Source organism: Desmodus rotundus, chromosome 7 (assembly GCF_022682495.2).
Source record: "Desmodus rotundus isolate HL8 chromosome 7, HLdesRot8A.1, whole genome shotgun sequence".
NCBI classification, from domain to species: domain Eukaryota; kingdom Metazoa; phylum Chordata; class Mammalia; order Chiroptera; family Phyllostomidae; genus Desmodus; species Desmodus rotundus.
The window spans coordinates 118,504,783-118,531,425 of record NC_071393.1 but is presented as its reverse complement, the minus strand read 5'-3'; the positions used below and the strand labels follow the sequence as shown (position 1 = coordinate 118,531,425).

At 47.4% G+C, this 26,643-nt stretch overlaps 1 protein-coding gene across 2 annotated transcripts in view; it reads right to left on the bottom strand.

The window, feature by feature from the left end:
• The window catches only part of ADCK1 (aarF domain containing kinase 1), a 127,774-nt gene that overhangs the window by 87,994 nt on the left and 13,137 nt on the right, over nucleotides 1–26,643 (bottom strand). The gene's annotated exons all lie outside the window — the stretch shown is intronic.

The following is a 26,643-nucleotide window of genomic DNA, read 5'->3' as shown; positions in this document are numbered from 1 at the left end:
CTAATCGGCTAATGATTCATTCAAGGGTACATCGAGTTAATGCATTTGCCATCCAGCCCTTAGGCACACTAATAATACTATCTGTTTGGAGGCCTACAGTTCATAAAACATGGTCACATACGTCATTTCTTTCCATTCCTATAGCAGCTCGGGAGGCAGGTGTTGGCATCTCTGAAGATAAGGAACTCAGATGGTTTGCTTATAAAGAAATAGCTGGTAAATATCAAAAAGGGGGGATCTAGAAAATACTCCAAACCTAGGGCTCTTTTAACTTAGCAAACTTTTGCAGTGGTCTCATATTAACTAGAGCAAAAAGTTTTCCGGCACATGGAACAGGCAGCTAGCAGGTCATCTGGGACAGGGCAGCCTTAACATGCGGCCTGATGCCCACCTGTCCTTCAGAGCTGGAGGTGGCCCCCATCTGCCCCCAGACTCTGTATCCCCAGGCATCACCCCAGCTCAGCTGAGGGTCCTGGAACTCTGTGGGCCCTGCCTTCCTGGAGCTGCAGCTCCCAAGGGAAGATGGGGCCATGAGCACACACAGAAGACTGGGGATCCAGGGCGCTGTGGGGACCTGGTACCTCTTCCACCCACGACATCAACCGAGAGAGGGTGAATGTCTGTGATGGACTCACCCCTCCTGAGTGCTATGAAAAATGCTGACATGATTAAGTACATATTGGAGGCAATAAACCACATGAAGAGTTAAATAACAGTTGACAACACACGTGAAAGAAATGTTCAAAACTCCTATATAATTAGTTGCCAAGGAAACCACACAGAAAACTGTTACTCTAGAAATTAAGAAGAAAACACTACAGCCCTGAACAGCCTTGCCCCAGCAGCCAGGAAGCCTATCTGCCCCCTCCCAGCACAGCAGGGCAAACGCCCCCAAGTCCAGGCACGAACAGGTGTCCTTAGGCCCCTAGGGGCCCATCCACTGCTGGCTCTGCTGTACACCTCTGCCTCCCACCCCAGTGCACTCCCAGGGAACCCTGTGTCCACATAACCTCAGCCTCCTGGGCAGGGTCCTCCAGCCTTGATGAGGGTACCTGATCCAAGCCGGGCCAGGGACAGCCTCCTTTCCCAGAAAGGAGGTTATAGGGAGAGGAAAATTAATTCTAAGAATTAAGAGAGCGTACCCTAAATGAATCAAAAGGTTGTGAGGGATGGGAGAGGTTCTCTTTCCTAAGAGTTTGGAACTGGCCATGGCCAAGTGGCTCGGTTGGTTGGAGCGTCATCCATACACCAAAAAAGGCTGCGGGTTCGATCCCCGGTCAGGTCCCACGTGGGAGGCAACCAATTGACGTTTCTCTCTCACATCGATGTTTCTCTTTCTCTTTCTCCCTCTCTCTCCCCTGAGAACATCAATTAGCATGTTCAGTCTCAGTTCTAGATGCTATTTTTTTCTCCCTCACCTGAGGGAGATTGCTCAAGGATTCTCCCTCACCCGTGAACATCAATTAGCAATTAGCATGTTCTTGGGTGAGGGTTAAAAAAAAAAGCATCTAGAATCGAGGACTGAGCAGGCCAGTGTCACATGACAGAAGGTCAGTAGCGCTGTGCTAGCCAAGGTCACGCTCAAGCCCTAGTCCGAAGGAAGTAAGAAGGTTAATACACTCAGACAGGGAACTGAGCACATCCTCACAATACAAGGATCGAGGCTGTAATGAACAAATGACTTTTTGCAGCTCAAATAATTGTCCCCCAATTCCAACCCAGCCAAGGAGAGGATCACAATCATCAGCAGAAGAGGAGGTGGCCAGAAAGGCAACCATAGTCCATTAGTCCTAATGTACAGTGTGATCAGAGCCCAGGTCCGGCCAGACACCCCAGTGAGGCTGCCCTGACCACCCAGCAGCCCATCGTCTCCCCGCCAAGGAGGCACGCTCAGCCCCCATTCCAAGCTGCTGCAGGGTCAATGCCAAATGGAAGCAGAGGATGGGGAAACAGGGTGAGGACACACACCCCTTTTTCCTCCCCTCCGGGTGAAGACATAACACCCCTGAATTCCCTGGGGACTGGCAGCAGGCTGAGTCCCGTGCCCTCTAGCACCCAGAGAGACCGGACAAAGCCACTCGGGAGCAGAGGATGGCACTTGGCAGCAGGAGGCATGAGCACTGCGGCACTCACGGATGGGAGGCATGAGAGGGCTGCAGTTAGAGGAAAGGCTTGGCTCCCGGGAAGGGACGTGGGGCCTGTGCCACTCATTCACACGTGGCCTCTCAGATCCGAATCCACCCCCTTTGCCCTGTGTCGTGACACTGCAGCTGGAACCTGTGTCCTTTCTCCTCGGGCAGGTGGCTGGCTATTAGGCTTTGTCAGCAGGAGCTCTGGAGGGGCCCTGGGAGGCCACAACATAGCAAGGAGTCTCCCTTCCTGGTCCTACTGTGCCGTTTCCAGCACAGCAGCAAGCAGGTCAGTGGCTTGGGAGTGCCCACTTCAGTGGCCCTCACAGACCAGCCCACCCTCACTAAATTTCTCCACCACCGGGTGGGCCCCTCCCATGGAACAACCCAGATCCACACCCTCCAGCGGGTGTTCTGACTACCCAGGAGGTCACTCCTACACAACAGCTCCAAATCCTACCAGTTTCACTGCCACCCAGCAGGCCACTCCCACAGGCCATGCCTTCCACCACACCTCCTCAGCCCTGGGGAAGCCCATACCTCTCAGCCTTGCAGGTGGGAAGCACACAGCTGAGTCCTCAGCTCCGTCCTTGCTCACTACCCCTCCACCCAGCTGTTTTGTGCGTTTGCTACTTCTGAACCTTTAGAATCTTCTTTTACTCCTTTTAGAAGTAAACTACCTTTGTATTAAATTTTCCCCGTTCAGTTACTGGTGCGACTGGGCTCTGACTGATAGACAAGGTTAGCCCCTGAAGTTGCATTTGAATAGACTCAGGTAAAAAAGGAGGGCACTTCGGAAAGAGAGAACAACATAACAGCATGCGTCTACATGTGTTTGTGTGTGGATGTGTGCATATATGAGCACACGTGTGCATGTGCTTGTATACGTGTGCGGGTGCATGTGTTAAAGACCTGCCCCACAGTTTTCTTCAGACTGGATGCACATCTGCATTTGTCTGCTGCTGGTAGCCCTCAGGGTGTGTCGACCGCACCCGGCCAAGCCCTCCCACCGGGGAACAGAGCCAGGGCTCTGCTGCCCCTCACCTGTGGCATAAGACAGGCCTAGGTAGGGTGTCGTCTCTGGGCACAAAGTGATGGTCACCTTCAGGACACTGCCTGGGTAATGCTCTACGTGGACCCTCTCTGGTCACACAAGCCCAGGAAGGCCAGTCAACTCCTGACTCCCCAGATACTCGGCACATCAGCCATCAGGGTGAACCATGTGTGGCCCAGGACACTCGGTGTGCCTCAGGGCAAGCCCCGAGTGTGTCACAATGTAGATCGATGACGACTACAGGTCGTACGCTCATAAAATCATCATCCGTGTGTCATATGTAATTGATGACGACTACAGGCCACACGCTCACAAAATCATCCTCCATGAAAATGAGTCAGCAGCTCCTGCAAATGGTACCCATATTTCAACTGAAGAGGCCCCAAAGTCACCTTCAACCAGCTTCTAAATAAACATACACACACACACACACACACACACACACACACACGGCCACTCACCAGAAAATTAAGACGTTCTTTTAAGGCCAAAAGACACAATGCTCAATTGCAGAGCAGGCACGCTGATCTCCAGGGTCCCTTTCCAGCTCCAGCTCCTATAGCTTCACTGTCCTTTGGGATCAAAAGACAGGTGCCACTCTGAATTTCAAGAACCCACTGGCTTAGTGCAAACCCCTCTTTCAGCATCACTTAATTTGGTACTTTCAGGGGCTGAGCCTGCTAGGAGCAGGGAATATATATACAGGCATTTTCTCCAACCCAGGATCCTTTCCCCCAGCCACGCGAGTGAGCTCGGTGAAAGGCAGAGCTTCCAGGACCTCCCAACTCTGCACTCCCTTGAACCTGGGCCTTCACACCACGCAGCTATCTGGGCACCTACACGGGCGGGAGGGACATGCAGGTAAGCGGAAGGCAGTGTACAAGGGCTCCGCTCAGCAGCATTTTCTGCAGCGAGGCTGGCGTTCTGTACGTGTGCTGCCCAACGCGCGGCCGCTGGCTCCATGGCTGCAAGTGGCTGCTGGGCGCTGGAAACGGGGCGAGTGCAACTGAGGGGCTGAATGTTTCGTTTCATTTAATTTTAAATAATTTAAATTAAAATCGCCACATGTGGCTGGTGGCTACCATATTGGACAGCTCAGGTTTATACACTAGTAACAACTATAATAAAGCACCATTTTTAAAAAAAAATTCTTATTCATTTAAACTAAAAAAAAAGTTCACCCATTTCTCCCAACCCACCCCCCTCCCACCTCTTGCAATCACCAATCTGTTCTCTATATCCATGAGCTTGGTATTTATCCCCCTAATGCCCTCTTCCACTTCCAACCAGGCCCTCTCCCTGCAGTCCCCACACTGCTGTCCGTAGCCATGAGTTCATTTTCTTTTTTGCTCTATCCCACCCCCCTCCAACCCACCCCACCCCCAAAGGCTTGGTTTGGTTTGGTTTTGATAGATCCTACACAGAGAGAGGTCATAAAGTATTTGCCCCTCTCTCTCTGTTTATTTCACTTAGGATAATGCCTTAAGGGCCACCCATATTGTTGCAAATGGCACGATGTCATTCTTTTTATGGCTGAGTAATACTCTATTGTGAATATGTACCACAATTTCTTTAAACGTTTATCCATCAGTGGACACTTAAGTTGTTTCCACATCTTGCCTATTGCAAATAATGCTGCAATGGACATGGGGGTGTATACATCTATTCAAATTAGAGTTTTAATTTTCTTCGGATAAACACCCAGAAGTAAAATTGCTGGATCATATGGTAGTTCTATTTGTAATTTTTTGAGGAAACTCCATACTGTTTTCCATAGTGGTTGCACCAATTTACATTCCCAGCAACAGTGCATGAGGGTTCCCTTTTCTCCACATCCTTACCAACACTTGAATAATCATTTATTTAGGGCCCTGTTCTAAGTACTGTTTCTGGCCTACAGTAAACACTCAAATATAGGGGGCGGTGGTTGTTATTGTTTTTAAACCTGCACAATATCTCTGTAAAATGATCTCAGTATGTATCTTTAGGGGTGAATAAATTATCTCAGAGAGGTTCAGTGATGTTCCCAAGGCCCCAGAGCCAGTAAATGGCAAATCACTCGTGTGCTCAACCATGTGCCAGGAACAGGCATCCACTGAATTTCTCTACATACAAGCATTGTGGGGACAGAAAGACATATAACCATGGCCCTCACAGGCCAGGAGCTTACAATGCAAACCGAGAGGTGGACATGCACCCATGAAACTAGAATCACCAATGGCAGGCAGTAAAGGTAGGCCCAGCACGCCCAGGTACAACACATGCTGGAGAGGTCACCAGCTGGGCCAGGGTGACTATGGAAGTTGAATCAAGTACAGGCAGCTTAAAAGTCCCATGCAAGTTGTAGTTGGTCTTGAGTACAATAAGAGATCATAAAGCATAACGATTAATAGCACTGGCTATGGAACCAAAAAGATGTGGGTTCAACTCCTACTTTGCTACTTACTTGTCACATAGCCAAGGATAAGTTACTAAACATTGGAGCCTCAGTTTTCTCATCAGTAAAAGGAAGAGAAAAGTGATAACTGTGTGGATCAAATAAAGCAATGCATAAAAAAGAGCTTTGCACAGGGCCCAGCGTACAGTCAGTGCTCAGTGAATGAATGGCAAGCGACAGAGAAGAGAAAAAATCAATCTTCCTTGAAAAATGAAAATTAAAAAACAACTCCATGCCCATCTACTCCCTATACTTTGTTCAGCCCAACGAGTCTGGACCACAATCTAACAGACAGAAATAATAGCTAATTTCAAGCTGTGTTGTCTAAATTGCAAAGCATCCGTGCATACGAAATGCAAATAGCTACAGAGCCCCATTCTAAAGACACCCACTTCAGGTTCTCGTCCCCAGAGTTCTCCCTGCTTCTGCTACTACCCTAATACTGGCCACCCATCTGTTCTCTGAACCTGATTCCTGCCTCCACCCAGCACGTGGTTTCACCGGCTGGTGTGGGTGTGTCACCGCAATGTGTCCTCACCGCAGAGGCCCCACGTACCCCCTTCTGGCCCTGACAAAAGATGGCAGAACAGTTGGCATGGTCTCCCCGCTCCTCCCCCAACCTCGTTTCCACTCCCAGCTCAGTAACTTGCCCGTATGATTATCTCATTACCAATAACCTTGCTGTAATGAGTTTTAATCTGCCTCACATTAATTAAAAGCATTCTCATTAGCCAGTTTGGTTTCAGGTTTGGGAGGGGGGCAGAGAATAGCTGATAAGATCAACTCACTGTTGATTAGTTATTGATTGGGAGGGATGGAGCAAAGGCCTACGGAGGGCAAGTCTTCACTCATGTCTAATCCCCAAGAGCAGGGGTCTCAGCCCCCAAACTCGGCAGAGTTACCAACATCGGACTGAAGCATCAAGTTCAGAATTGGGCGATATCCCCAGGGGTGTTTGGTGGTGAGTGTGACCAGGGAGAAAAGAGACATACATACATACATACATACATACCCCACACAACACAGGAAGAACGAGTCAGTGAAAGGGGACAGACCGATCCCAAAATGGAGAAGGATCTTTGATTACTTCTTCTAGTCAAAAACTCAAGACCCTGCCTCTAGCAGTGAATCAGACAGTAGGGGTTCAAGTCTTTGCTCTACCACTCAATAAGCTATATAACTTTGGGAAAGTTACATAACCTCCTTGAAATTCAGCTTTCATTTACTCGGCAGACCGTGTGTATACGGTGTCGTCTACATGCATGGAAACCAGCGAAACTCAGTGAAGAGGAAGCAGTGTAACCCATCAGGCTGCCACGTCTACGCCTCAGAGTCAACTGTGCTTGCCAGAGAAGTTCAGGCCCGGTCGGTCGGTGGGGTGAGGGTAGAGTAGAAATGGGCGCTAAGACATTTCTTACTGGCTTTCCCAACTCGTAGTAAGGCAACATTTAGCTTCCCGTTTGACTTATTTCTTTGGAACTTCAGTATTCTCAGCAAGTAGCACAAAAAAGGAGGACTGGATGGTATAATTCAGGAAAGAAAATCCACTCTAGACCCAGAACAGTGTGAGTTACTCTCCTTTGTTCTTATTTCTAATGGAAATGGTCAAGAAGAACTTCCTGAGAGTGGGTAAAAGTTATATATTAAAATCTTAATTCCCTTGTTTAAAAAGTTAACTAACCGACTTCTATATGGAATGAAATACTCACTTAAATATTTATTGAGCATACATTAGAGACCAACATAAAAAGATTGTTATGGTTATGACGGTGAGCAATACAAAGTCCATATCCTGGGGTTCTTATGCTCTCCTGGAGAATATAAACATTTATTGAATCACTTCAAGTACAGTAAGAGTTATAAAGAAGAGATATACCCCTGGTGTCATAGAAGCATGCAATAGGAGAACTTAATCTAGTCTGGGGGATGAAAGTCGGCAATTCCTGTACTTAGTGTTATGAATTGAATGTTTGTGCCCCGACTCTGCCAAATCCTTATGTTGAAAACCGATCCCCCAATGCTTCTGCACTTGGAGACAGCACCTGTAAGAAGGTAACGGAGGTTAAATGAGGTCATAAGAGTGGGCCCTGAGATGACAGGATTAGTATCCCTGCAAGAAGAGACACCAGAGAGCTAGAACATTCCCTCTCCCTCCCTCCCCCTCCCCCGCTCCCTTTCCCTGTGCACAAGCGCCAAGGAAAGACCATGTGAGGACACGGTGAGAAGCGGGCATCTGCAAGCCAGGCAGAGGGCTCTCACCAGAGGCTGAATCCTGCCTAGGCTTTGGAACTCTGACCCAAGCTTTTCAGCCACCAAAACCATGAGAAAATAAATTTCTGTTGTTTAAAAAAAAAAAAAAAACCCTCAAGATCCAAAGGAAATAGATTGAAGTATTAATAGTGGTATCTCTGGACTGTGAAATTACATGAGTATTTTTCTTCTTTGTGGATTTTTCAGTATTTTCCAAATTTCTTAAAACTAATATATATTATGTCAATATATATTGAATTTTTATATTATTTCAATATAATGTTCAGTATAAACATATTGAATATTTATATTAATGGGGGAGAATTTTTTTTAAATCATCCCTTCTTCAACATCTTCCAGGAAAAGTTCAGCTGATTTTTTTTTCAGCTTTAAATGTACAAGATTCTGCCACGCAGACTTTGGTGCAGAGAGAGGAATCCCCCATCTCCTCCCTGATTTTGCGGGACACTATGATGCACATGTGTGTTTTCAAAATGAAAATGGACCTTAACTCCCCCTCGTCCCAAAAAATCAGTCCAGGACTACCTCAAAGGTCTCTTTTCTGATGGGTCATTCTTTGCTTTAAGTTGTCATTTCAGCAACAAAGGAAAACTCATCATATGTTGCAGGGGCAGTTTCTAAGTGGTTTGAAGGAGACTGGCCACAAATTTCCTCCCCCTCCTGGGGAGCGTCCTGCCTCTCCTCTGGCCACATGTGGTTAGGAACACGGGGCAGCGCCAGCCGAACTCTCTATTAGACAGCCTGCCTTCGTCTGTTTCCCAACTACACCAATCAGAAGCTGCTGCCATCAGGCGAGTTACGTGACCTCTGTCCACTTCAGTCTCCTCACTATAAAAGGAAGCACCTACCTCATAGGATTGCTGTGAAGGTTTAGTGAGGTAGGTAATGCATGTACTCCACTTAGCCAGAGCTGGCACTTCCGTACTTGTTGTAAGGGTACGTAGGATTCGTTTTAATCAGCTGTGGTCAGACAGACATAGAAATGACTGTCACAAAGGAAGTTTTACTCACAGCTCCCCAGAAGCAGGAGGCTTGGTTGGCATGCCATGCAGGACCACACAGGGAAGCACCAACATTGTCCCAGAGCACAGGAAGGGAGGGGAAAATGTGGGCAAGAGCTTTTATTGAAGATTCCACGGGAAAGAACGGGTGAGGCAGAGTAAGCAAACTTGGGATTGACGGGTTTGAGTAACTGCAGTCAGCCTGGGAGTACAGCACATGTCCGTAGTTGTTTGGCATCCGGCCCGTGGTAGTCCAGCTCTGGGTGGTGTCCCAGAGCTTAACTGCTCAATAACGAAGGCGCCCTGTGAGCGTGGGCTCTGAACTGGTTGGTGTGCATCATGCTTCCAGGTTAGGTGTTTGCTATCTCCATGAATTAGTTACCCCAATTCTCCAGTGTCAGCAAGGTCCCAGATGCCAAAGGATCAAAAAGTAGAGAAGAAAAGCACCTGATAAATACAACATTCTAGGTATACTCCCTCACGGGGTTCATCCAGTATAACGGTTGTAAATACAAAAACGTATCCCCTGCCCAGACGCGTCCCTGCCTCCAGACTCCCAGACACAATTGCCTCTCTGGCATGGCTCCAATTTCCAAGGAGATCCCGGACCTCAGCATGACTCCCCCACCACTCCCACCGCCACCAAACCTGCTCCTCCCACAGTCTGCCCCACGTTAGGAAGCAACTCTAAACTTCGGGGTGCCGAAACCGTAAATCTTGATGTCATCCTTGACATCTCTTCCTAAATAGTGGCCGATTTTACATTCCCGTGTGAAACAACAAAAAAATGACGAGATTTACAAAGCAATGGTTGTTAAGGTACTGGACATCAGGCAATGAAGGGCAGTGATTCCTATCATTGTCGCAGTTTCCTGCATGAAGAGTTTCCAGGCCACAGAGCAGGGGAGGGAATGGCCAGAGAGGACCCTGAGTTGAAGAGACGGAGCTAAGAGTCCAGGAAGACCAAAGCGGCTTGAGTTTGCAGGAGAGAGTCCTGGAGAGGAGAAGGCTACACAAAGAAAGAACATGAAGACCTGCAGAGGGTCCATCTCACATATTCAGCTGAGAAGTAGTCAGAACATACTGATGGGAAAACTCCTGAATCCAGAAAAAGAACCACCCAAAATGACTAGGGTTAACAGTACCCAGGGCTCATATAGGGCCTATTTCCACCAGCCAGACTGGAAATTCTCATTATTCATGAGGCATTTGTTGTAATACCCAGAGGGGGTTTGCCTCAGTAATAGTCAAATTGCATGATAGGTATATGAGAGGGGACCAAAAAAACCCTGGTATTATCCTCTGGAGGGCCAGTCCCTTGTAGTGCAGGCTTCCCTTGCTAGGTGAGTGTTCTAGGAACCCATCTGTGTCAGCGGACCAGCTGGCGGTCTTGTGAGAGGCTGTGTTCGGCTTCAGTGAATTTTTTTGAAGACTTTAAATGTGTTTGCCCATTTCATGACGGGTGATGTATGAGTGCACCTGCCCACACCACACTGAGCACTCAGCAGTTTTTGACCATAAAGAGCATGACCCTTGTGCCCCACCCTCCCTATTCACCCAATCTCACCCTGGGTGACTTTTTTTTGTTTCCCCAGATGAAAAAATTCCTCAAAGGGAAACGTTTTGCTGATGTGGAAGAGGTAAAACAAAAAATGGCAGAAGCACTAAAAGCCATCAAAATCAACAAGTTCAAAAACTGTTTTGAGCAGTGAAAAAAATTCCTCAACAGGTGTATTGCATCAAATGGAGAGTACTTTGAAGGTAACTGAAGTTTAAACATGTCAGAATAAATACACAAATTTTTATAAATAAATTCTATTTTGGGGGACCCCCTTCGTACATCTAACTTTTTAAGAAATTAAACTGTTTTCTGAAGTGATTGTACCATTTTAAATTCCCGTCAACAGGGTGTGAGAGTTCCTCCACATCCTTCATTTTAATCATTCTAATGGCTGTGAAAAGTTTTTTCACTGTGGTTTAAATTTGTGTTTCCCTAAGAGTAAAGATGTTGAACATATTTTCATGTGCTTATTTGCCATCTGTATATCTTTTTGGTAAAATATCTAAATCTTTTGTCCTTTTTAAAATTTTTTAATGTATTGATTTGAGAGAGAGAGAGACATCGATGTGTGGTTCTATTCTTTTATCACTTCTGCTTTCACTGTTGTACGTGCCCTCACTGAGAACAGAGCGTGAAACCTTGGCACATCAGACGCCGCTCCAACCAGCTGAGCCGCCCGGCCGGGGCTGTCCATTTTTTAATGGGTTGTTTGTCTTCTTATTATTAAGTTGTAGGAATTCTTTAAATATTCCACATACAAGTACTTTATCTGATATATGATTTGAAAATATTTTCACCCAGTCTGTGGCTTGTCTTTCTTTTCATGTACAGGGTCCAGCACAAATAACCACCCCCTTTTATTACAAAATCTTTTATTATAAAATCATAAGCACATAATTCTGTAAAATAACAATATCACACTCAAGCACACATGACATTTTAGGTGAAATTAAAACTATAAATTATTATACCCATATCATTACCCTACCAACCACACTCAAGCAGGCGTTACTTCTGCCTGACCCTTTATCAACAAAATCTATCATCTAGAAATTTCTCCTAAGAAAATAACTCACGACATGTAAAAAAGGAATAGTTAAGTAAATTATGCAACAGTTACATAATGATGTATTAAATTGCCATTTTAAGTGAACATTACTAACAACATGGAAAAATGCCAAGGATAACATGTTAAATGAGAAAAACTGTTCATTATTAATAGAACACTATGGATACAACAGGAAAGGGTTAGAGAGTATATCGAAATCATACTGTTTCAATAAAAACAGTATCATGATGGGTAAAATGATGGGTAATTTTTTTACTCTAAAACTTTGTAATGTTATTGCTTTAGTAATTTTTTATTTTTAAAATTGATATAATTCACATACCATCAATTTTACCATTTTGAAGCACACAATTCAATAGTGTTTACTATATTCACTAAGTTGTATGACTACACAATTCCAGAATAGATAAATTGTTTATTTTTTTTAATTGTTTTAAATCAATTATGGCACTTTAGTCACACATTACATAAATATCCACCCTGAGTCATTTAAAGACAAGACTCCTGCCTTCATCCCATTTACGTCTCCCTCAACAGCTGACAAAGGCTGCGAACGCCCCACGTACCCATATCTCCCACCATCCTGTGTTTTACTAACGCCCAAGCTCAGTTAATAATTTCATATTAAAATGAGGATCAAACTTAAGTTGCCAAGTGATTTGTCAGCACAATGCCAGTATAAATAGGCCCCTGCTTTGTAGTTCACATGCTCTTCTCCATAATCATTAGTTTGTACTTGAACTGTTGGTTCACTGGACCAGCACACGACACAAGCTGCTGGGAAACAAATCTTGTTCGTAGCACACTCTGCGATAATGGTCCTCGCCTTGCACACACAGTGTCTCACCTGATCCAGGTAAGAGCCTTGTGGTGGGTACTATCATTCTCCGCACCGCACAGATGCAGGAACTGAGGCCCTAAAAAGTTAGGGGCCTTACCAGGGTTACTCAGCCGATAAGTAGTAGGTACAGGGTTTGAGTCATTGTCTTCTGATTCCAAAACCTATCCCTTTCTACTAAACTTTGCTGCCCTCCAAGTACACTGTTAAGCATTCCTCGTGTATTTAAAACAAAAAAAATCCAGGCAGCCAGTGCCTGCTGTGCCGGGCCCACTGTGTGGCCCTCCTCACATGCCCACAACCCCAACTCCCGCCACAGCTGAGCCTTGGCTACACCCCACGGCTGCACCACATGGCCGCCATGGCACCTGGCCACGTCAGGGCTCCAGGGAGCTGTTCCAGTAAGCCAGATAACACAGAGATTAGGAACAAAGTCATGAACACACGGGGGCCTGGAAAGCACCAGTTGCACAAACAAACCGCGACTGGGGAGCCACTGGGAGAAGGAAGCGAGAGCAGCCCAGGAGGCCCCAGGCCTCTCACTGTAAGCACTGGCAAGGGCACAGCCCAAGGATGCAGATCAGGAAGGGACACGACACTGCCACAGTGGGTACAGGGAAACGACCTTCAATGATAACCCTCCAAAAGTCCCCGCTGTCTTTGGTATAAAATTCAACTCCTCCCAGGGAGCTACCAGGCCCCCCATGATGCAACCCAGGCACCCTCTGGCCTCATCTCTTACCTCACCTCCCCCCTCACTCATTATCTCCCACCCCCACCCCCCCACAGTGACCCGTCACCTCCTGTGCCATCTTCTGCACCCTCTGCCTTTGCACAGGTGGCTCCACAATATCGCCACTCCTCTCACCTTCTTACCTGTCAAATTCTCTTCAGCTTGGACCCAGGCCTCCATCCCCTTCATTCTTCCTTGTCCTAGCTGGCCCATTCTCCTCTCCTCCCACTCTGCCTCTCACAGAGGACGCCACTGCCTCCCACCATCCCAGAACTAACAGAGCCAGGAGTTCCACCCCAGCATGGCTCTCAGTCCTCCCTTTCTCCAAGCCTCCCTTGGAAATAACTGGGCTTCTGCCCCTCCTGCAGCTCTGGGGCTATGACCATCCTCTCTGCTAGAGGCCCAGACAATGGAAAGCAGGAAAGCAGGCCCACACAGGGCCATGGTACAAGAGAACTGTGACCCAAAGTGAGAGCATGTCAAATAGTGCAGGAGGCAACCACTCATCCTGCAGGAGTCGACCCAAAGCCCCTTCCCCCCAGGCCAGACTTTAGGGACTATCGCAGACTCCTTCTGATTGTCAAGGCCTCCCTGGGTCCCCCTCAAGGTCATCCAAGGGAACCACAACCAAAGGCCCACATAGCTGGAGTAAGACATGGAGAGGACCACAGCACAGCTCTGGGGTCCAGGCTCTGACTGGGCCCTGCTTTCCTGGCCACAGGACAGGTGGGCATAAGGGGATGGGACTGACACCAGCTGGGCATTGATGCCCAGTCTCTGAACTAGGTCAGGGGTGCGGGGAATACACTGGCTTAGGGGATCAGCGATAGAGAATATCGGGGGAGATGCTATCATGTTGATCCCATCAGAGGGGAGACCAGACAAAACAGCCATCAAGGCCCCTTTTGGCAGCTGGTCCTTGGGGAACCACGTGGGGCCTCCAGGCTGCATGGCATGCTCCAAACCCAAACGAATTTCTTTGGAGCATGAAGTGTAACAACAAAAGCTGCCCCAGGACTGCCGACATTTCTGGACACTTCAGAAGAAAAGGTTTTGAAGCAAGACTCAATTCTGCCCCTAACTTACTGCCCCTACTGATGTAATACTGAACAAATGGCCCCAGCTTTCTGGACCTCAGCCGGCTCATTTGTAAACGGGACATTTATAGATCCAGCACCATTTCACGCTTGGTTATCATACTGAAACTTCCCATCACCAAACCACAGCTTCCAGGAGCACTCCAAAGCCAGATGTCCCCAGAGCTTTTGATAAGGAACAAAGAGAAGCAGGTGTTGAGGGGCAGATATGAGAGGGGCGACCACGAGAAGGTTGTGTGTCCGTGTCCAGCAAGGATCGACAAGGACGACGCAATAAAAATGCAACATTTTAATTAAGTTACTAGCATTTATTAAGTACTTACTGCGTGTTAAGCCCAATATGAACACTTCAACTATCTGATATCTCATTTAATTCCATAACCACTCAAAAAGGTAGGCACAGCTATTACCCCCTATTTGACGAAGCCATGGCTCAGAAAGATTAAATAACTTGGCCAAGGGCACACAGCTGACTAGTTGCAAAGCTGGGACCTGAACCCAGAAACTGGCTCCAGACACAGTGGTCTTTAACCACACTGAAATGCTTCTTAGAATACCTGGACACTTCAGAAGAAAAGGTTTTGAACCAGGACTCAGTTCTGCCCCTACTAATGTATACTGAACAAATGCGGTCCTAGCTTTCTGGACCTCAGCCGGCTCATTTGTCAATGAGAGACTGGGCAGAATCAGGCACAGCAAGTGGGTGACATACACATCTCCCCTCTATCACTACACCCACGGCACACATCAGACATCACTAATCTACCACGACATGCAATCACTGAGCCCCGGAGAAGACTCGCTTGTCTCCACTCTGCACTGAGACAACCGCTACTCATCAACTGGAATTGGAAAATGGAATATATTTGTCTTCCCAGAGTTAGACTGTTTCTAGGGTGTCTATAACTGTGTTTACTGGGTTCCGGAAGACATTTTCATTCTAGTCCCACTCTAACTAGAGCTGTCCTTATACTCAATCTCTCTTCTGCAGAATGGACATGATGTTGTTACATGTGGTCAGCTCCACTTTCTTTGCTACCCACAATGAACACCACTCCAAACCAATGAAGAATCTGAGTTACACACAAACTGGATCTCTTCTCAAGGTGGCCCTGCCGGGGCCCTCTCTCACCTCTGCCTCAATAAGGGAGCCCAATAAAGGAGAGATCTAAGGGTAAGGCTACTCGCATGACAGAATGAAGGGGTACGGGTTCCTTTGCATTCAGCACCACATTTCCAGAAAATTCCAGTTAAAATGCAAATACTCCCCAGAAGTGGTAACACAGGAAGTCATTTTCTGTCATTGTCACCTTAGCAGAGGTTTCTTCACCTGTCTGTTTTACCACCCTCAGCAACTGAGAGCCGAATTCTATGGAATGGAATAGGTTCCAAATATAGTTCTGTTTAACAGAAAGCCATTCAAAAAGAAAGTTGCAGGAGGGGTCATCTGGGGAGGGCAGCTGCTAATGGCTGAGAAAGCTTAATGAATAAAACATGCTACACAGCTGCCAAGAATACTTGTATTTTAATAGGAAACAGAGTTTTAGGCCAAAGGAATTAATCTCTAATGGTGGAATTACAAGCATCAGCAATGATTTAGAGAGGTATTAAGAAAAGAAAGTTGTTCCAGCATCCCTGAAATCCCAACAAATGAGCTATGAGTGTGTAAGCCCTCAGCAAACAGTGCACATGCTGCAAATTTAAGAGATTAATAATATTGCTGGCAACTCGTGACTCCGCCTGCCAGTGAGCAAGCGCGCCGCCACACAGGCAGACCCAGATGCCCACCAGAGCCCAGGACACGCACTCTTTGGTCTGGAAAGCATCCATCTGGGCATCTAGTTGCCAGAAAGACTAAAGAGAACCCTTCCCTCCATGTGCCCCTTAATCACACACACTGAGAAAATGCATAATTAATTTGTTCTCAACAGTTACTCTGCGGCTGGAAGAGGGAGGGCATTGCTAGAATAGCAATTACAGACCAGAAAAACCAATGTTAGTCCACAAGCAGAATAACATCCAGGCAGCCTGCTTCCCTTCCCTTCCCCATCATCTCTGTTCAGGCCATGGACCCAGGTGTGGAGCAGGAGTCTCTTTCGCTTCCTCACAGCCTTGAGATCTTGGGGGCTGGTGGGAAGGACCAGTGGACAAAACTCAGAAAGACTGGGAGAAGGAGGCCTCCCTCTAAGAGGGAGTGGGTGCAAAGCTCAGGTGCAATGTGAAGAGCAGCAGGCAGGGCCCTTGGGGGACAACTGAACACATGGAGGAGTTAGATGAAGTTAAAGAACTCTTGTTCATTTCACTGTTGCTTGTGGTCAGCCCCACGTTCTTGCCCACGGCAATTGTGGCGTGAATGCTTAGAAAAACATCTGTTGTTAGAGACACACACTGAAACTGCAGGTGAAAAGTTATTTCTATAATTTAAAATTCTTTAGCAGTGAATGAATGAATGAATTACAGCGATATATTTTACATCTAGGTGCCAGGTATATGGTTCCTCATATTATTCTCTCTACTTTTTAATTGTATTTGAAATTTTTCATATAGAAGTTTTTTTAAAGATCCAAAGGCAGGTCCCAGCCTGCAGTTCCTAACCCTTTGTTGTTCCTGTGTCCCTGACCTGAGCCAGCCTCTCCCGCCTCGTTTTGGGCCACTTGTCCTGTCATTCACTCTAGTCCATCACGCCTTTCGGGTCCTCAAACAGGCCAAGTTCATTCCCATCTCAGGGCTTTTAGGCTTGCAATTTCCTTGCCCCAGGGCCAGCTTCATGGGTGTGTGACCCATGCAGCCACTCCGAGCCCCACACTCAGAAGGGCCCCGCACTTGTGGTTTAATGTGGGAGACAGAATAATGCCACCTCCCCCCTTCAACGATAAGGCCCATGACATGGCAAAGGGGAATTAAGGTTACAGATGAAATGAAGGTTGCTAATCGGCTGACCTTGAGGCAGAGAGGTTATCTCAGCTTGTCCAGGTGGACCCCTCTGTGGACCAGTGTGATCACAAAGGTTCTGTTAAGTACAAGAGGGAGGCACAAGAAGAGAACCCAGGAGATGGCAGAGTGAGGACTTGGCCAGACATTGCTGGCTTTCAAGATGGAGAAAGGGTGCCAGAGCCAAGGAATGCAGGTGGCTTCCAGAAGCTGACACACTCGTTCTAGTCCAGTGAGAAGCATTTCAGTCACCTAACCTCCAGAACTGTAAGAGAGTAAATTCATACTGTTTTATGTCACTAAGTATGTGATAGTTTGTCACAGCAGCCTTAGGAAACTAATACAGTAGCTGTCTTGAAATTCTTAATTTTACCTTTGAATTTGTGTTTTGCAAGTAAAGCCTGATGGGACAAGGGAGCCCACACTGAGAGATCCAGCTCACACAAAGTCCCAACTCCCCAGTGGGCTTCCCACTCCTCACCCCCAGTACTCTGGCTCCTGGGCCTCCCCACTGCCACCCCCCAGTCACAGTTGCTGTCCAACAGGTGGTGAGCAAGGTGCCTAGGTGAGGGAGGCCTGCATTCTGCCATTGCCCTTCATCTCTGCGGGGGGCAGACATAGGAAGGGTCAGGGTCATACTCTTTCAGTACCCCTCCCCACCCCAGACCCACATCACCACAGCAGGGCCAACGGGCGGGCGACCTGGCAGTGACCTCTCACCCACCCCCAACCCACATCCTAAGCACATCCCAGCACAGAGGCTGCAATCTCTTGGTAGACTGCAGGTTGGGGTACGGGGCCACAGGAAGAGGAGGCTGACTTCCCCACCTCCAGCGAGAACCCCACATTTTCCTTTTGCAGTGGGTCCCGAAAATTCCATGGCCCACCCTGCCTCTTCCTCTCACAGTCTTCCCCTAACTCTTCACTTGCTGGTTTTTTCATTGTTTTTCAGTTTCAACTGAGAAACACCATCAGAGGGCCCGTCGCCAGCCCAGCTTAAGTCACTTTTTATCCCATGACCACGTTATATCTCTTTTAGGGCCCTCAGCAAGAGCTGACATCGTCTTGCTCGCTCACCTCATTGATTCTCTGAAAAGTACTTGGTGAAGCTGGCGTGTGCCAAGCGCTGTTCCAAGTGTAGTGGATAAAGAAGCAGGCAAGTTTACCACGTCCTTGCCCTCCTACGGTGGGCGTTCCAAGTTCCATCAACTGATAATTGCTGCTTGTCTCCTCAAGAACAGACCATTGCATACCCAGCACCTCACACAGTGCCTGGCACCTAGCAGGTGCTCAATAAATATTAGCTGCACAATTGACTACATGAATGAGTGGCTTAGGCACTCTGTGCCGTAGGCGGGCATAGCATGGAGATGTCCCTCTCCATCCTCCAGAGTGTGGGGCCCGAAGATCTGTTCCATTAGCAAAACAAAATTGGAGGGAAGGACAGGCCTGGAGACAGACTGGAGATGGGGGAGGGGCAGAACCCCAGTTTCTGAACCACATTGCCTTAAATTAGCCTCACATATGCCCCCACATTATCAGTCAACAAGTTTATTTGTATATTTAAGTGAAGTTATTCTGCTAATTGGACATGTGTCTCACAGTTCTACAAGGAAAAGTCTATTAAAAAGGCTTGTAACAGGCAAGAGCTTTGAGGGTAGTTTTATTCAGGGACAGGAAGGAGGCTGAGTAGATTCTAATTTGTTAGAAAATAGCCGCTTGGGGCCAAGACAGTAAGAAGCAGGAAATCAAGAAGAGGCTATTTGATTATTACTGTTGTTAACAAACACCTCGATCACCCTTGCAGCTGCAGAGAGCATTCCATCAATTTTATTAGTTAGAGCACGGCCTTCCCTCTATACTGGCTATTCCAGCAATTCCCATTGTGGAGGTGTGGCCACTGAAGCAAGAGGAACTCAGCTCAGCCAGGCCACTCTGAATGTGGCCTCACAGCCCCTGCAGCCTAACCTCCTGAGCACAGTAAGCTGTGAGAATTTTGGAGTTCAAAGGGTTTCCAGAGAAACAACAGAGGGTTGAGGGGGCAGGAGAGAGAGAACTGGTGGAAAACATTGGTTTCTCAAGGCCTGACAAATGGTTCAAACTCCCTGATACAGCAAGGAAATCCACACCTTGACTACTGGCCTAGAGGAACCCCCAGGAGCTCAGCCCTTCTAGATGAGAGAGCCACGGAGACAAGCGGTTAAAGGCACAAGCTCAGGAGCCACACTATTTGGGATAAATCCAAGACCCAGTAGTGGGTTGAATGGTGGCACCCCCAAAGATATTGCCATGCCCTAACCCCCACAGCCTGTGATTGTGCCCTTCTTCAGAATCTTGAGAAGGGATCATCCTGGACTGCCCAAGCAGGCCCTAAAGCCAATGACAAGTGTCCTTAGAAGAAAGAGAAGGGAAGATGGAGGCAGAGATTGGGATGATGAAGCCCCAAGAGTGCCTGGAGCCAGCAGAAGCCAGACATGGCCAGACAGATCCTTCCCTAGAGTCTCCAGAAGAAGCATGGCCCTTTGGCACCTTGGTTTTCAACTTCCAGTCTCCCAAACTATAAGAGAATAAATTTCTGTTGTCGCTGGCCACCTAATTTGTGGTAACCTGTTACGACAATCACAGGAAGCTCATACCCCTAATTACCAGCTGGGGGCCCTTAGACAAGCCACTTAATCAAGCTGCCTCAGTTTCTTCATCTGTAAAATAGGGATGATAACAATAGTATCTACCTCATAGGGTTGTTATGAAGTTAAAGAAGGTAATGGAGAGAGAACTCAGCACAGCACCTGTCCCTTAGTGTTCAGTCAACATGAAAACTTGCTCTTAGCATCGGACGCCTACCCAGGAACTCATTAAAAATATGGCTTTCTAGGCCTCGCTCTGGGATCGTGGAAACAAATCTTTAGAGTGTACAGCCTAGGAATCTGCACTTTGTAACATTCCCCAGGACACTCTAAATGCCTGAAGTTTGGGAACCACCGGTGAGCTGTCACATTCCCCTCCATGACAGACAGGCAGACCGCATCACTCCCGTTTCTGGAAAGCTGACCTTCCAGATACAGATTTCACAACTGTCCTTGGTAAACCACTCCAGTACTATAAGCTGCCTTAGCAGTAAGGAAGTCCCAGCTTATGCCTACCCTGAATCCGTCATCACGTAGCTTCGTCCCACTTCCCTTCACTACCCTCGGCAGAGGCAGAAACCACTTGGGAGCTTTTCAGAGGGAAAAGTAATCAGCAGTGAGAAGCCCATCTGTGGTTACCCTGGGATGGGGTGTGAGATGGGTAGGGACAGGCAGCAGCTGGGGGTTTCTCCAGCTCTTGCCCCACTGGGTGCAGGTTAATGGAGTACCTCAACACAGTACTATCTCTGGGGAGCAGGATGCTCTGCCCTCCTCCACCTACCACACAAGAACCAGGTAGCAGGGCAGGTGGAGAGCAGCTCTGCGGCAGGAGGAAGCCAGCCCTGTGTGTCCAGGCAGCCCGTGTAGGCAAAGGAGCTGCAGAAGCACGCAAACGAGGAATTGGCAGATGTGACGCTCATGTTGATCAGGAGAGAGAGACTCCCCTCACACAGCACCAGCACCTGCATCACTGGAAACCCAGGGGCTTATTTTGTTTCATTTCAGCTGTGGCCTTTCAAAAGACATCACTGCCTGTGAGCAGCAGCAGCAGCAGCAGCAGCAGCAAACATCGTCCCATCAAGGAACTTCAAGCCTGAAGCAGCTCCAGGAGATAAACAGGGTGAGCTGGGGGGGGGGGGGGGGGGAAGCTGGAAAGAGAGTAGCTAGACCCAGCAGGGGAAAGACAAGGCAATGGTTGCTGCAAGCCAGAGTTTGGCCCAGCATCTACTATAAACAGTGCAGCCTGAGCTCTCAAAGTGTGACCAGCACCAGTGATGGTGTGCAAAAATGTGGTGGTCCAAGAGGCAATTCTGGATGGTACCCAGAATGCTTATTTGCATAGGTATTAGGTCCCCCCAAAAGAGAGAATTACCCTATCAAATATGTAATTTCACAGATATTTTTCCCTAGAACAAAATCAAGTAACGGAAAAAGAGTCAACAGAATGGAAAATATCATGCAAACATATGAGTGGTTCGTTATAAGGAAGTGCATGGAAAGGAAGGCAAGCTTGTGCTCATGTCTGGTTAAGTAGGAGGAAGGTTGTCAGGGAAGAAGTACCCAGGGGGGCTACAATTTGAAGTAGGAAAATGAGTACAAGGGTAATCACTAAATAATTTTTCTACCTTTTCTTAGGTCTTATATATTTCACATGTTTTTAAAAAGACAAGAGAAATGCAGACATGGCAAGATAGGACACTGTTATTGGCCACGGTCCCTGGGTCACTGGTGAGTCTAGAGTAATCAAGGGCTTTGTGTGGTCTGCCTGGGAACTGCATAGTGAGCCCCATCTCCAAGGGAAGCTGCAGCCATGTCAAATTTTCCTCCAGGGTCCCCACTGTTGGGGGTGGACCCCCTGATCTCTCCCCAGATCATACCAAGGCTCAAGAGCCCACTCCTACAGAACTATCCCCAAATAAGAGGGCTTTGGGGTCAGGGCCACTGCAGCAAGTTGTGCAGGTTTGCGATGCAGTGCTCAGAGAGGTCTGGGTACACAGAAAACTAAAAAGAAGGTTCTGGATTCAATTGCAGACTCCCTATTCCAGGGGCCTGGTCCTTAGATGACCCAACCAGAGCAAATTAAATGCAGCTCATGCTCCTGCAGAAATTATCACAAACTCTGAAAAAGCCAGTCACCAACAGGGCGAGGATTCAATTTCCCTCCCCCTCTATGCAGAACACTCTCAGGCGAATGTCCCGCGATAGCCACAAAAGAGGGACAGAGTGCATGGAGGCTCACTGAGAAGCTGCCACCCCAGGCTGACGGATACCGTGCATGCAAAAGAGCTGTGGCACAATGAGACACCACTGCTCTGGAGGAGGCCTTCCTGGGCATGCACCCCCACCCCCAGGCTGAGTTACAAGCCCTTCTCATGCAGTGCTCCTGCCCCCATTCCTCATGGCTGGGAGTTAGTGCTATCCGGGGCGAGCGCTGAAATGAAGACAAATCGAACCTTCTGCAACTGGTGATTTCACGCCCGCTTCCCCCACTAGACTGTGATCGACTGGAGGACAGAGGACACATCTTATTTTCCTTTACATCCTCTGAGCCTAAGCCTCACACAGGACCTGGCACACAGCAGGCTCGGTTAATGTGGGTTAAAATAGATGCAAGAATGGCGGAGACCATGGCCGGGCTTGGCCAGGACAGTCCCCAGGTTTCAGAGAATATCCCTAAAGAGCCGGCCACTGCCACAGTTCCCCTTGCAGAGCAAAAAGATCTTTAAACTGCCAATCGAATTACCATACCTTCACTAAGCTGGTAGTATGGTTATCCTCCAAACTGGCAGTTGTTCTATAGCTTAAGAGTGGAACCGCTTTCCCAAAGTACAGAACGAGCATCTACCCATTCCTTTAGAAGGACTACATCCACCCCGGCCCCCCACACTGAGGAGTGCAAATTCCAAATATTAACTGTTGCGTTGATTGAGTGAATGAGTAAAGAAATCCCAGGGAGGAGGCTCTATTGCCCTTCTTCCTCCTCTCTTTGTTTCCCAAACCCATCCCAGGCAGCACCACAGGCTCAGCGCTTCAGGCTAGAAGTGAGTAACAAGACAACCAAGTATAAAATATAAAGAACATGAGATTGGGCAAGACCTGGATGTCCAAGACCAAGTCTATGACCTGCCACAAACCTGTGGGGACCTAAAAGAATCATATCACATCTCTAGACCTCCAGTTCTGCATCTGTACATTAGAGATGGAGCTAGCCGATGCCAAAGATGTCTTTCTCAAGTTCAATGGAATAATTATTACATAAATAGAGTCATCACCCCACCCTAGCCCCTTACTCTACTCCTCTAACCAATATACACTGGTCAGAAATTGAGTCCCTTTTCCCCCCCGAACACCCTATTATATGCCATGGGTCTTAAGGTTGACAGAATATGACCCTCCCTCTAAATGCAAATTTCAGTCATGCTGAAATAACGATCCCCTACTCAAGCCCAGAGCACCTGTGTCCTTAAACAAGGTCAGGTGTAAAGGTCAGCTAAATTTAGCAGGCACAGAAAGTTCTTGCATAAAATCTAAAACTATCTGCTCTTCTTAGGGAAGATGTTGCAGGTGTAGCTCCTATCCCTAAGTTTCACACAAGCACACGGAGGGAGCCCCAAGAGAGGTGCAATGCCTATCCCTGCCCTGCCCCTCACTGCTTGTGGCAGGAGGAGTTGCAGCTGGTGAGCTGGGAGAAGAAAAACAGCACCATCTGCTTCCCTTTTCCTCCCTCCTCCCACTTTGGGATCTACAATACCTACCTGCAGAGCACTGGTATCCGGCTCCTCCCTGACCTAGGAGGCAGGCCTACCCGAGAGGCTTGTCCTGCCATGTCGTGCCTGGTAGGTAAGCCTAGCTAATCTAGGAGTGAAGTTCAAGAAGCCCACTTGCTCACAGACCTAAGCCACATGCTCCAGCCCACTGTTTATCAGTAGCAAGGCTGACAGTTCGATCTCTACCTGGCAGAGTCCTGCAACTCCTTGGTTCTGCTTCTCAGGCAACGGGGAAAAGAACATTAATCACTACCTCCTCAAGCCCAAATATTAAGTATTATAGAAACTAATAGGGCATGCACACACTGCTGACCTAAAGCATGTGATACCACAGCAGCCCAGTGACCTAGTCAGTAACAAGAAATTTAATTCTGCAAAAAAGTTTCCCAGTCAAGGAGCAATCAAGGTCCCCTCCTATATTAGGACTGTGATTAAGAAAGGAAAAGGCATGTGTAATCTCTCTCTCTCAGGCTTACTCTTCTACTCACAAATATTCAGTAACTGATAATTTCAAGCATTCTCATTCATTTAGGGCTTAATAAAATTTTGCTGACAGGGCTGTACAACCTCTTGCCATCTCTGGGCCACAGTGGACAAAGAGTTGGCTTGGGCCACATATTAAATACATAAACACTAACGAAAACTGATGAGCAAAAAAAGGTTTTAAGTAAATTTACGATTTTGTGTTGGGCAGCATTCTTAGCTATCCTAGACCGCATGCAGCCCCCTGGACCGTGGGATGGACACACCTGCTAGAACTTTCGTGGTTCCTTATGGTATAAAACTTGGCATTTGGTCCGTCTGTGACCCAGCTCTAATTGTATTTTCCAGTTTGTCCCTTCACTCACCCTTACTCTAGTCTCCAGGCACTGATCTGTTTCTTATAGATGGTGTCCAAAATTTTACCCATCAACCAAAATCATCTGGTCCCTTAGGCTGAAGGTTTCCATCTTACCTGCCTTTCCAAACCCCGCTCAAAAACCCCTTACTGAATTCAATCACCCACCTTATGCCACTGCCCCTGCTTCTGTGTACCTTGGGTCTTAACTACACTGGGATATAGTAGGGTCGAACAAATAACATATTGTGGATAATAAGAGGCAGGTGTCTCACTGTCGGAGAAGCAAGTTACATACAAGGAAAGGGAGAAGGCTAAATGAACTCTGTGATGTTAGACTGAAATTGAAGATATCGTGGTTTTTAATGGATGGATGGGTAAGTGGGTAGGAGGGTGGACGGATGGATGGGTGGATGGATAGATGTGTGTATGCAAGAATAAACATATATATTTCCTAGCCCTGTCTCTCGGGGGAGCCTAGAAACAAAGCAATATGCATCCACATCTTGGGTCTATAAATATCATTCTCCAATGAAAGGAGAAGTGATTGATTACAAGGCTGGGGCAAGGAAAATATAAGAAGAGCCTGGGGCATCTTGTGGTACTAAAAAGTTAAGATAGTGTTCAAAAACTGATGGGGCAGATCAAAAAAAAAAAACCCACAGGAAACAACCTGAAGGAGCTCCCATTGGCCAAAGTGTGAAATATTGAAGCAACAAGATTAATAATAATTGTTTTGGGTTGCAACTCATAGAATAAAATAAATATCCATGAGTTCATAGTGATAAAAATAATTCCATAAAAAACTGAAGAAGAAGGTACACCTCTTCCTTCTAGCAGAATTCCAATTAATAAATGTAGAAATAAGGAAAATAGAAATCATAAACATGTTCATTGAAATTATAAGGAGCCAGCAAGGCAAACCCTGTGCTTCTGAGTTGCCTCTCTGGCTGAATTAAATAAGCTACAGTGTTTGCAAGCTTCCCATCTCTGTACTTACAAGCTCAGCTGAGGCAAAGACCACTACCACCACTTCATAGACGGGAAAGTAGAGGTGCTTCATGGTGGACCAGGAGCCGAAATGGCTCCAATTGTACCCAGCACCATCCAAATGGCTCAAGTTCTACCCCGGTCCAAAAATGGCTCAAATCCTATCTAGGTCCAAAATGGCTTGAATTCTTCCCAGCACCATCCAAACCTCTCCTCACCCTGTTCAGGCCTTAGAATGTCTGAATTTCATTTCTTCCTTTGAGTTACCAGTCCTTCTGTGACCTCTCAAAACCCTGATTGTACTTCAAGATCCAGCTTGGTTTTCCAAGATTCCCCAGTGTATTAGGACACATTTGGTTGAAATTAACAGAAAATTGATCTCAAACCATCCTAAGCAAAAAGAATTTTCTGACACGCACAACTGAAAAGTCTGGTGGTGATCTAGTGTCAGCCTTGGCTAGATCTAGGGACTCAAAGGACACATAGCCCCACAATATGGGCTCCATTCACACATGGGCTTTCCCCTCATGGTGGCAAGATGGCTGCCAGCAGCCCTAAACCAACATCCTATACTCTCAGCCAAGCCAGCAGAAAAGACAGTATCCCGTGGGGGACACCCCCAAAAGTTCTGGAGCTGATGCTCACTAACCAGGCTGGCAAAGGTGACCTCCCTGAATCAATCTCTAGGGCCAAAGGAATGGGCCTGAATAAGTCACATGCCCATTGTTGGAGCTGAGGGTGAAGTGAGATATGAGCAGTTCCCCAAAAGAAAGTTTGGATGTTGCTTCTCAATGAGAATGGTTCCTGAGCTATACAACTAATGTCCACTACATGTCCACTATACCCCAACCCCTCAGTCAAAATGAACGCAGTCCTACATCCTCCAGCCCACTGAGTGAACGTCTGCCTCAGCCATGATTTCTTTCTGCCCTGTGGACAGACCAGTTCATACATGTTGTCTCTGTTTTTAAGAAGCATCCTGAGCACCAGGGATCTCATTCTCCAAAGCACCTGGGCCCCACCCCACATCCTCAGCTGCCTAGCAAAGTGCCACTGCACCCCTAGAAAACACTCCTTCACATTGGCTCCCACCCCCTCCTGATGCGGAGCTGAGTCACTGAAATGCAAGCCAGCTGGGCACCAACCTTGAATGTGCTTCTCGAAGTCACTGCCTGCCAAGCTCGTCTCCTGGCTCTGGCATACTCTGGGACCTGGGGACACTGGCTTGACAGGTGAGGTAATTACGTTTTACCCTTCACTCATTCCTTTATCAGTCACCTGGATGATAACAGATAAGTGT